General features: G+C 34.8%; 1 pseudogene; it reads left to right on the forward strand.

Annotated features, from left to right (window-relative positions):
- The first annotated feature begins 5,994 nt into the window (after positions 1-5,994).
- Positions 5,995-6,570, forward strand: LOC145046035 (UDP-glycosyltransferase 88B1 pseudogene; annotated as a pseudogene).
- Positions 6,571-8,313: the final 1,743 nt, after the last annotated feature.

The following is an 8,313-nucleotide window of genomic DNA, read 5'->3' on the forward strand; positions in this document are numbered from 1 at the left end:
TAATTACAAATCAGCCCCTCTAGTTTAATTAATTACATTTGATCACAAAATTAATTCTTAATTAATTATTGACCAATATTAATTAAACAAATATGATTTCTCCTTTAATATATTATTCTTATAACATATTAATAAATCATATTATCCTCTCTCTCTATATATTTCTCCAATCAAGTTGCTTTGGTGAAGGCAACCCAAAAGGACTATGCACCATCGGGTCAAGTACATACCAAAATAGTTATGGACTTAGACACTAATCCAACAGTCTCCCACTTGGATAAGTCGAATAACTATTATGCGTATGACTTTAGATCCTGATATGCAATCGTAGCTTTCCAAAGCCGCTGTCAACTCTGATCATATCAGATACGTGTGTCCTTAGATAAGGGATCATATATTCCTCCATTCTAGATATCGTATGAGATATGATTTCAAATCATTCTCTTTGTACTACTTCTCGATTTCTGATTTATGACGACAGACTAATTGAACAAATCAAATTAGCCCTAGCCCGGCCGAGCATTTACGTTTGTCATCACTAAACCATCGAGGGGCCCAAAGATATCGCCTTTATCCTACTTTGAATAAAACGAATGGATAAACTTTGATACAATGCTCGCTTGCACTCACGCACCGAATCACACACAACAATATGTTTTATAACACCAAGTTACTAGTGCGTTTACATATTATCAATGTACAACCGATTGGCAAGATACAACTCACACATCTCGGTTTCAAGAATATAAGATGTTATCGTCTCACCAATCACTCGTGACACAATTCATGGAGTGATCCAAGTTAGCGTGTTTTATCCAATGCTCAAATCATATTCGTAAGCACTCATGAACGTTGCAGCAAACATTTGCTTATGTCTAATGCTCTTTAGACAATCCACACACCAATTCACGACAGTCTTCATTCATATCTACTTCCAACATATGAACGACTGTGGCTCGTTTGAATAATTCGATTATTCCTAATAAACTCAATTATTCTGGAAGTCAAAACATGCAAATGTGAAACACAAGAATAATACTAATCCCATATGGCCTCAAACCTTTGAGTATAAATAAAACGCCTTTTATTTATCACCATATTGATTACTCATTATTTGCCGTTTCGGGTAATCAACTTCTTACTTGAATTATTACACTTGTCCCATGCTCCTAGCATGCACACAATGTTTTCCTATGGTTCTTACTTTTCTGAAATAGACAAATTGAACACATTTCCAATCATTCTCATTTTACAACTCCAAATCCTTTTTCATAAGTGTAAGAATATCAAATTCTTGCTACTTATAGAATATGCACTACTAGAAAAACAGCCTTTTACGACGCTCATTGCGCGTCGTAAAAGGCTCAGACGACGCGCAAATGCGCGTCAAGGAAGGCCCTGTCATAAAGAGAGACGACGCGCATTTATGACGCTCATTTACGACGCGCAATTACGACGCGCGTTTACGACACACAATGTGTATCAAGGAAGGCCCTGTCATAAAGGAAGACGACACGCATTCGCGTGTCGTAACCTTACGACGCGCGTGTTAATGACACGCAATGCGTATCAAGAAAGCCCCTGTCAAGAAAGGCCATGTCATAAATGAAGATGACACACATTTTTGTGTATCGTAAATTTAAATGTTTAAAAAAAATAAATTTATATATTTATTAATTTTTAAATTAAATTTGCATTTAATTTCTTATAATAGAAATAAAATACAATATACAAAAAATACAATCCATTGCATAATATAAAATAAAATTTCATACTCAAAAAATAAAATAAATTGCACAAATTATAATGTCATACAAAGAATCATTCAAATGTTAAACAAAAATAATACATTGCTAACATGTGTTATACATTCCTATAAAACTAACAAATAATCATACAACTCTGTTTCTTACTGGAAAGGAATGCCAAAGATGATTACAAGTCTCCCTTAATCTTGATTACTCACCTGCTTAAGTAGAATGCTGTTGTTGAAAAGGTTACCTAGCAACAGAGAAAAACACAATACCTCTCCCACAATCACAACATCATTTACAGAAAAGGGTTGTCAATTCGAGTATTTTTTTTACCAAATTTTCATCCTTCTTCCCTCATATCCTCTAATATTTCTTCATATTCTCCATCATCCATCAATTTATCAGCATTGATCACCTTCATTGCACCAAAAAAACCATGCTTGCTTTTACCAAAATTATTCAAAAATATCATATTTTATCAAAATGACGTTTTCCACATTAACCAACTCCTAACATTTTCTCAAAAATATTATTTAAACATCATTTACATTTTTTCTTTTTAAAATAGAAAAAACATAAGGTACCTCAGTTAAACACAAAACTTTAGTTGGAATCTCATCAGGTAATCTAGGTAATCCGGGAAGATTAAACCCTCCAACTTGTAAGGCCATTTTCGACAAATAAAAACATGATGTTTCAAAGCATTGAACGTACATAAATAATAATAATAATAATAATAATAATAATAATAATTAATAATAATAATAATAATAAACTCTGTAGTACTTGCATAACTATATGTTGTTAAGCCTGGGCCATAATGGTCTCCTGTTCAGATTTCATCTGCCCACTGCAGTAAAATAAAGAGCATCAAAAACATCAGATTTATCATAAACTTGTTCATAATAATAAAGCCCACATGAATTGAGAAAAATTTAAATTAATAATAATAATAATAATAATAATAATAATAATAATAATAATAATAATAATAATAATAATAATAAAGAGGGGCAAAAACATCTTTTTGACTCTCACTTACCCAGGGGTAAGCCCAGCAGCAGCTAAATTAAGGTTTGGATTTGGTTGACTGGGGCACCACCACGATAACCACCACCACCACCACATCCACGGTTCCATTACCAAAGACTACCTAGAAAAGATTCATAAAAATTAATAATGAAGAAACTATAGGAAGAGTGAAGATAATATTATTGAAAGTGATTATGTAAAGTGTGAACAAAGGGGAAGAAGATTCTCTGTTGTAACTTTTTTATTGGAGGAGATTCTCTGTTGCTAACTTGTCTCTTTTTAGACTCTCCACCTTGTTCTCTTAAACCAAAATGAAGACTTCAATGAGGATTCACACAACATCCATTGATAGCAGCAAATCAGGAAGCACAATGGTCCAATCCCATTCAAGTTTCTTTGGACCTATCAACAAGATAAGAATACAAAATTCTTGTCATGATGGAAAGATTAAAAGCTAGTAAGATTTAAAATGAAAATGATTATAAAAATAAAAGAAAATTTAAACTAGCAGCCAATTAAAAGATGCATGGACCATTGTATTTGGCAGTAAGTAAGCAGCAACTGATAACCACAACATCAAACTTTTCAAAGAATTCAAACAGATACGAAATAATTTGGTCCAGGAACGTTCCTGGACCAAATGTCATAGTTGTTCCGGATGATTGAACTGAATTCATAACAATCCATAAGTAAGGAATCAAACCAACTAGTTGCTTATAACTCTGTGATACTACATGCATTCAATATAAAATCACCGAAAGCAAAAAGGAAATATTTATTTGTTTTCACAAATCCTGCCACCAAAGCCCTAGGCAACACTGCAATCCATTCATCTCGGTTAAGTTAGTAGTAGTATGCAATAATAATAACTATATGCCATCAAGGAAAGTCAAACCAGAACATACAATTGACTTGAAACTCTTTATGATGGATTCAAAGCTTTAAGGTTTATCTTCTGCAAAACCAGAGACAAAAGTCAGTTCCATAAACAATGTAGAAGAAAAAAGGTCTAGTCAAAAGTCAAATGAAAGAGAACAATGGTTATAACTTATGTATAGATAGAGGGTCTATATGTACAAAGAACTTGCAGCAACTATCAAATAGCAAAACACAAGAATTACTCCCTTGAAGTAATTGGATGTTCCATCCTACAAATATATAAAAGAACCATTTTTAAATGAAAATTTTAATTAACCAAATTTTTGTAAAAATATATGAATATGAGGCTTACTTGCAACATGAAAGCCACTACTAGAACTGTCATAATAAGAGTTGTTGTCTCAAAATGTTGAAAATTTAGGTCCAAAGGACGCCCCATGATCCACCCAACAACCACACAAATGGAATCTGCAGTTACAAACACAAAATTTTTAAAATAAAAGTTAGTATTTGTTTAAATTATGCTGCTATTTCTTTAAATTAACCTTTCTTTTAATATACAGAGAAAAAAAACACGTACAACAAACATAGATATTTGTGTTGAGGAGCCAATCGCGACTCCTAAAGAGATATCCTACAAAGATTGTAACTAAAAATATTTAAAAAACTAAATAAAATGAATTATGATTCTTGTAATGACTAATAACTTACAAGCTTGTCTTTCATGACAAACATGATGGCACTTGCATGTTCTGCTGCATTTCCAACAATAGGAAGAAGTAGGCCCCATATGTAATAAGCATTACACAACTGCTAAATCTTGAAAGGGCCAATTCTAACTTTCCTAAATGCAATTCAGTGTGTGTGAAGTGAAGAATAGCAAGGAGTAACAGACCCATCACTGCCATTAATAGCAAACCTTAGCTCATCACAACATTTGGCTGCAAAACGTGTTCCTTTTTAGGAAGAAAGATTCCTCCACAGAAAAACGTGCATCCAAGAACAAGCAACATGTTTGCCAAAATTGACCCTAGTAATGATTGTTGCACAACACGTAGCATACCATGGAATTGAATTCCTTCACCCTCCCCTAGGAATAGTGAAATACATCAAACAAGGAATTAAACTGTATCTCGAATATGTCAAAAACATAGAATTTTTTTTTAAAAAAAATGAAGCAAACAAACAATCAAGCCTAAGTGGTATAAAAAGAAACCTAATTACTATGATGCATTTGTCAAATTCTTGATATTTTTAAGCAAACAGACTCACCCAAACTTGTTTTAAGCTTCAAAAATATTTCATCCCGACTCTTGCTTGAAACTTTACTAAGCCTATCCTGTAATGAGTGTCGAAGAGCACCCGTTGGTGGACAAAAAGAGCATTCAGATTCAATAATCATATATATATATATATATATATATATATATATATATATATATATATATATATATATATATATATATATATATATAGAACCCTATTACTAAATGTGTGTGTATGTGTGTGTCGACTTGGCTTAAGCCCTTAAGTATGACATGAGGACTTACTTGCAGACACAGGTTGGGATTTTCTATCAATATGCATTACAATTGATTTGCTACTTAAGTTACCATCCCTCTTTAATTCAATACATAAAGGTGCGCGAGTTGCACCACCTTCACCAGTTGGCTGCTCAACTTAATTTGAAAATTGAAATGACTTGTTTTGTTATCATAATGAATTAGAAAAAACATAAAGTGAATATATATGTCCAGATTGAATATGAAAATAAAGAAAAATGAAAGTCGTACCAGAGCAAGATGCCCAATCAAACTTTTCAAAACTGCTGATTTACCTGCACTCTGAACAATTGGTAGCCCATAATTAGAAATGAACTATTTAAGATCCATAAATTGGTAAACCTGAAAAAGCAAAAGGGTAGGCTAGCAAGATCAGATTGGCTCCATGATTAGCTAAACAGTAGACCCCTAGCAGTTGATGAGTGGAGCTTGATCTAGTAGAAAGCATAATGCAAATTAATACTTCGACATATGGCATTAAGCAACAGTAGATGAGTTTCTGCTGCAAGCAATAGTTTTGAATCACCTATATGCTAAATTGTAATCTAAGCAAAAATAGTTCCCAACTACATTTAGAAAAAGATCCATCAAAAATAGGGATCGCAACAAAAACATATCGAGAGATCCACTGACTTAGTCAATCAACACAAAAGCAAGTAGTCGGATCAAAAGAGCGCATGTAAGACAAACTTACGGTATTGCCATGAGCAACAAAATTAAGAAATTTGGAAGGGTGTTTTGAAGAAGACGATCAATTTGCATCCCCAATGGCAAACACCTTCGTGGGGTTTGAAGAAAGGGCTGTTGACGCGTTCCGGGAAGGTAAATGCATCCCCAACGGTCCAACTCCGCCTATTTATTTCATCGTACCTTTAATCGCCGGTGGCAATCATGTGGATCCTAGCGAAAACGAGTGCTTAAAATGGTTGAATTCACAACCGAGTAAAAGTGTAGTGTTTTTATGCTTTGGGAGTCAGGGTGTGTTGAAGAAGGAGCAGTTGAAGGAAATAGCTATTGGTTTACAGAAAAGTGAGCAAGGATTCTTGTGGATGGTTCAAGATCCGCCACCAGATGACAAAAAAACCGACTCGAATTCCGGTGGTGGTAAAGAAGTTGGTCTGGATGCGATTCTTCCTGACGGGTTTAAGGGTAGGATTGGGGATAAGGGGATGGTGGTGAAGAATTGGGCACCACAGCCGGCGATACTTAGTCATGAGTCAGTGGGTGGATTTGTGAGTCATTGTAGGTGGAACTCGGTGCTTGAAGCGGTGGTAGCTGGGGTGCCACTGGTGGCATGGCCATTGTATGCGGAACAGAAGATGAATCGAGTGTATTTGGTTTAGAGAATAGACACAAGAGAGACAGAGATATTGATTCAGGTACGATTGAGAGGTAAGAACATTTAATCATTTGAAGAAGAAGGAATTTGGATGGGCGAGGTGGGGACGAGGAAAACTTGTTTCCTGTGAGATCCAAAGCACAAAAGCCCTAGTTTTTCCAATTTTGGGATGGCGTGTCTTTAACATGTGAGAATGTGGGTGAAGGCGAGGGACCTAGGGCTTCTTGTTGGAGGCGCTGGAGGTGGGTGAAGGAAGAGGCCCTAGGGCTTCTTGTTGCTAATTCGAAGATCAACATCGATGGTAGAAGGTGGAGGCATCAGTAGAACGAACAAGGTAAAAAGAGAGGAGATCGAACCATTTGGTGTGAGGGTCGATTTGGAAGATATCTCAAACCCTTAACCTTAAACATGATGTGAAGCAATTGATCCATAATCTTCTTTGTCTCCGTCAATTCCTTGGGCTCACATAATCGGACGATGGTGGTAAATGAAGCATTATTCGAGAAGGAAGGTGCATCGCCGTAGTTTGAGGCTAGAAGAGGAAATGAGGATTGGAGGTAGTGGATGTGGATGAGGGGTGGAGACGAGGGAGAAGAAGGTGGGGGTTTAAAAAATTTGGGGATTTCATTTTCCCTCGGATACGCGCGTTTCTTAAAAAAAATATAAAACGACATTCACAGATGACGCACAAGTGCCTTCCGTGTTTTTAATATTTTTACATGAGACACTAATTTAAAGGTACTTAGTAATGCGCAACCTAAATCCTTAAAATTTTTGAAGAGATGATACTTTTTTAATGTCACTCTCTAATGCGTAACATAAATCAAAGAGCGTCGTGTTTTGCGCGTCGTAAAAGGTTGTTTTTCTAGTAGTGATGCTAGATTCTAACACTTTATGTAACGATCCTTTCGTAATGTCACTGCACCAGAGTCACAAAGATTATTGCCAATGATATTACAAAGTCCTCTATCAGAGATTGTTACAAGACAATTCCTTAGATATGATGTCTCTCTCTCAAAGTACATTCCTTTGAACATCCTTTTGAATAAAAGTTTCTAATCTAGACATAGATTTTCAATATTTACTTCCTAATATGAACACGCTTCCATATTTTCCTCATGACAACTCATTCTTAATAGAATCTTTTCTATTTGTAATGATGTCGATATGGTCCATCCAATATGGAAACATTTCCATATTTTCCAATACTATACTTCCAACTACTCACAAGCGACCAATCCCCGTCGAACTTTGGATTGTCCTTTGATAGTTGTTTAATTATTTTAGTCAAAACCGATTCTAGTCCTTTTTCCCTCTAAATGCGCTAGACATTTGGAAAAATTTAGAATAGTCAATCATTAAAGCATTTGCAATCGATCCTATACCCGAAGCGTATGGGACACGACGCATAATGTTTTATTTGCTATGTTCTCAAAATTCGAATTGTGAAGACGAATGTCGTAATCATAATCGAAACTTTAAGAACACACTATGTACCTTTGACTAAGTTTATTAACATTTCTCAACCTAATCCTTTAGATTTGAAATGAAGCATAATATTCTCTCCCTTAGTTATAGCAAAACAACCTTTCAACTCTTACAACTTTGCAAAGTATGACTCTTGTTTTCTATAATTAATATTGCTAACCTTGCAATACTTTCCTTAATAATCATACAATCATAACTTTTATGCTCCCACTATCATGATGATTATTATAAAACATAACACTTATGTTCCCACTAGCTT

Source organism: Lactuca saligna, chromosome 5 (genome assembly GCF_052625555.1).
Source record: "Lactuca saligna cultivar CGN05327 chromosome 5, ASM5262555v1, whole genome shotgun sequence".
Taxonomy (NCBI): domain Eukaryota; kingdom Viridiplantae; phylum Streptophyta; class Magnoliopsida; order Asterales; family Asteraceae; genus Lactuca; species Lactuca saligna.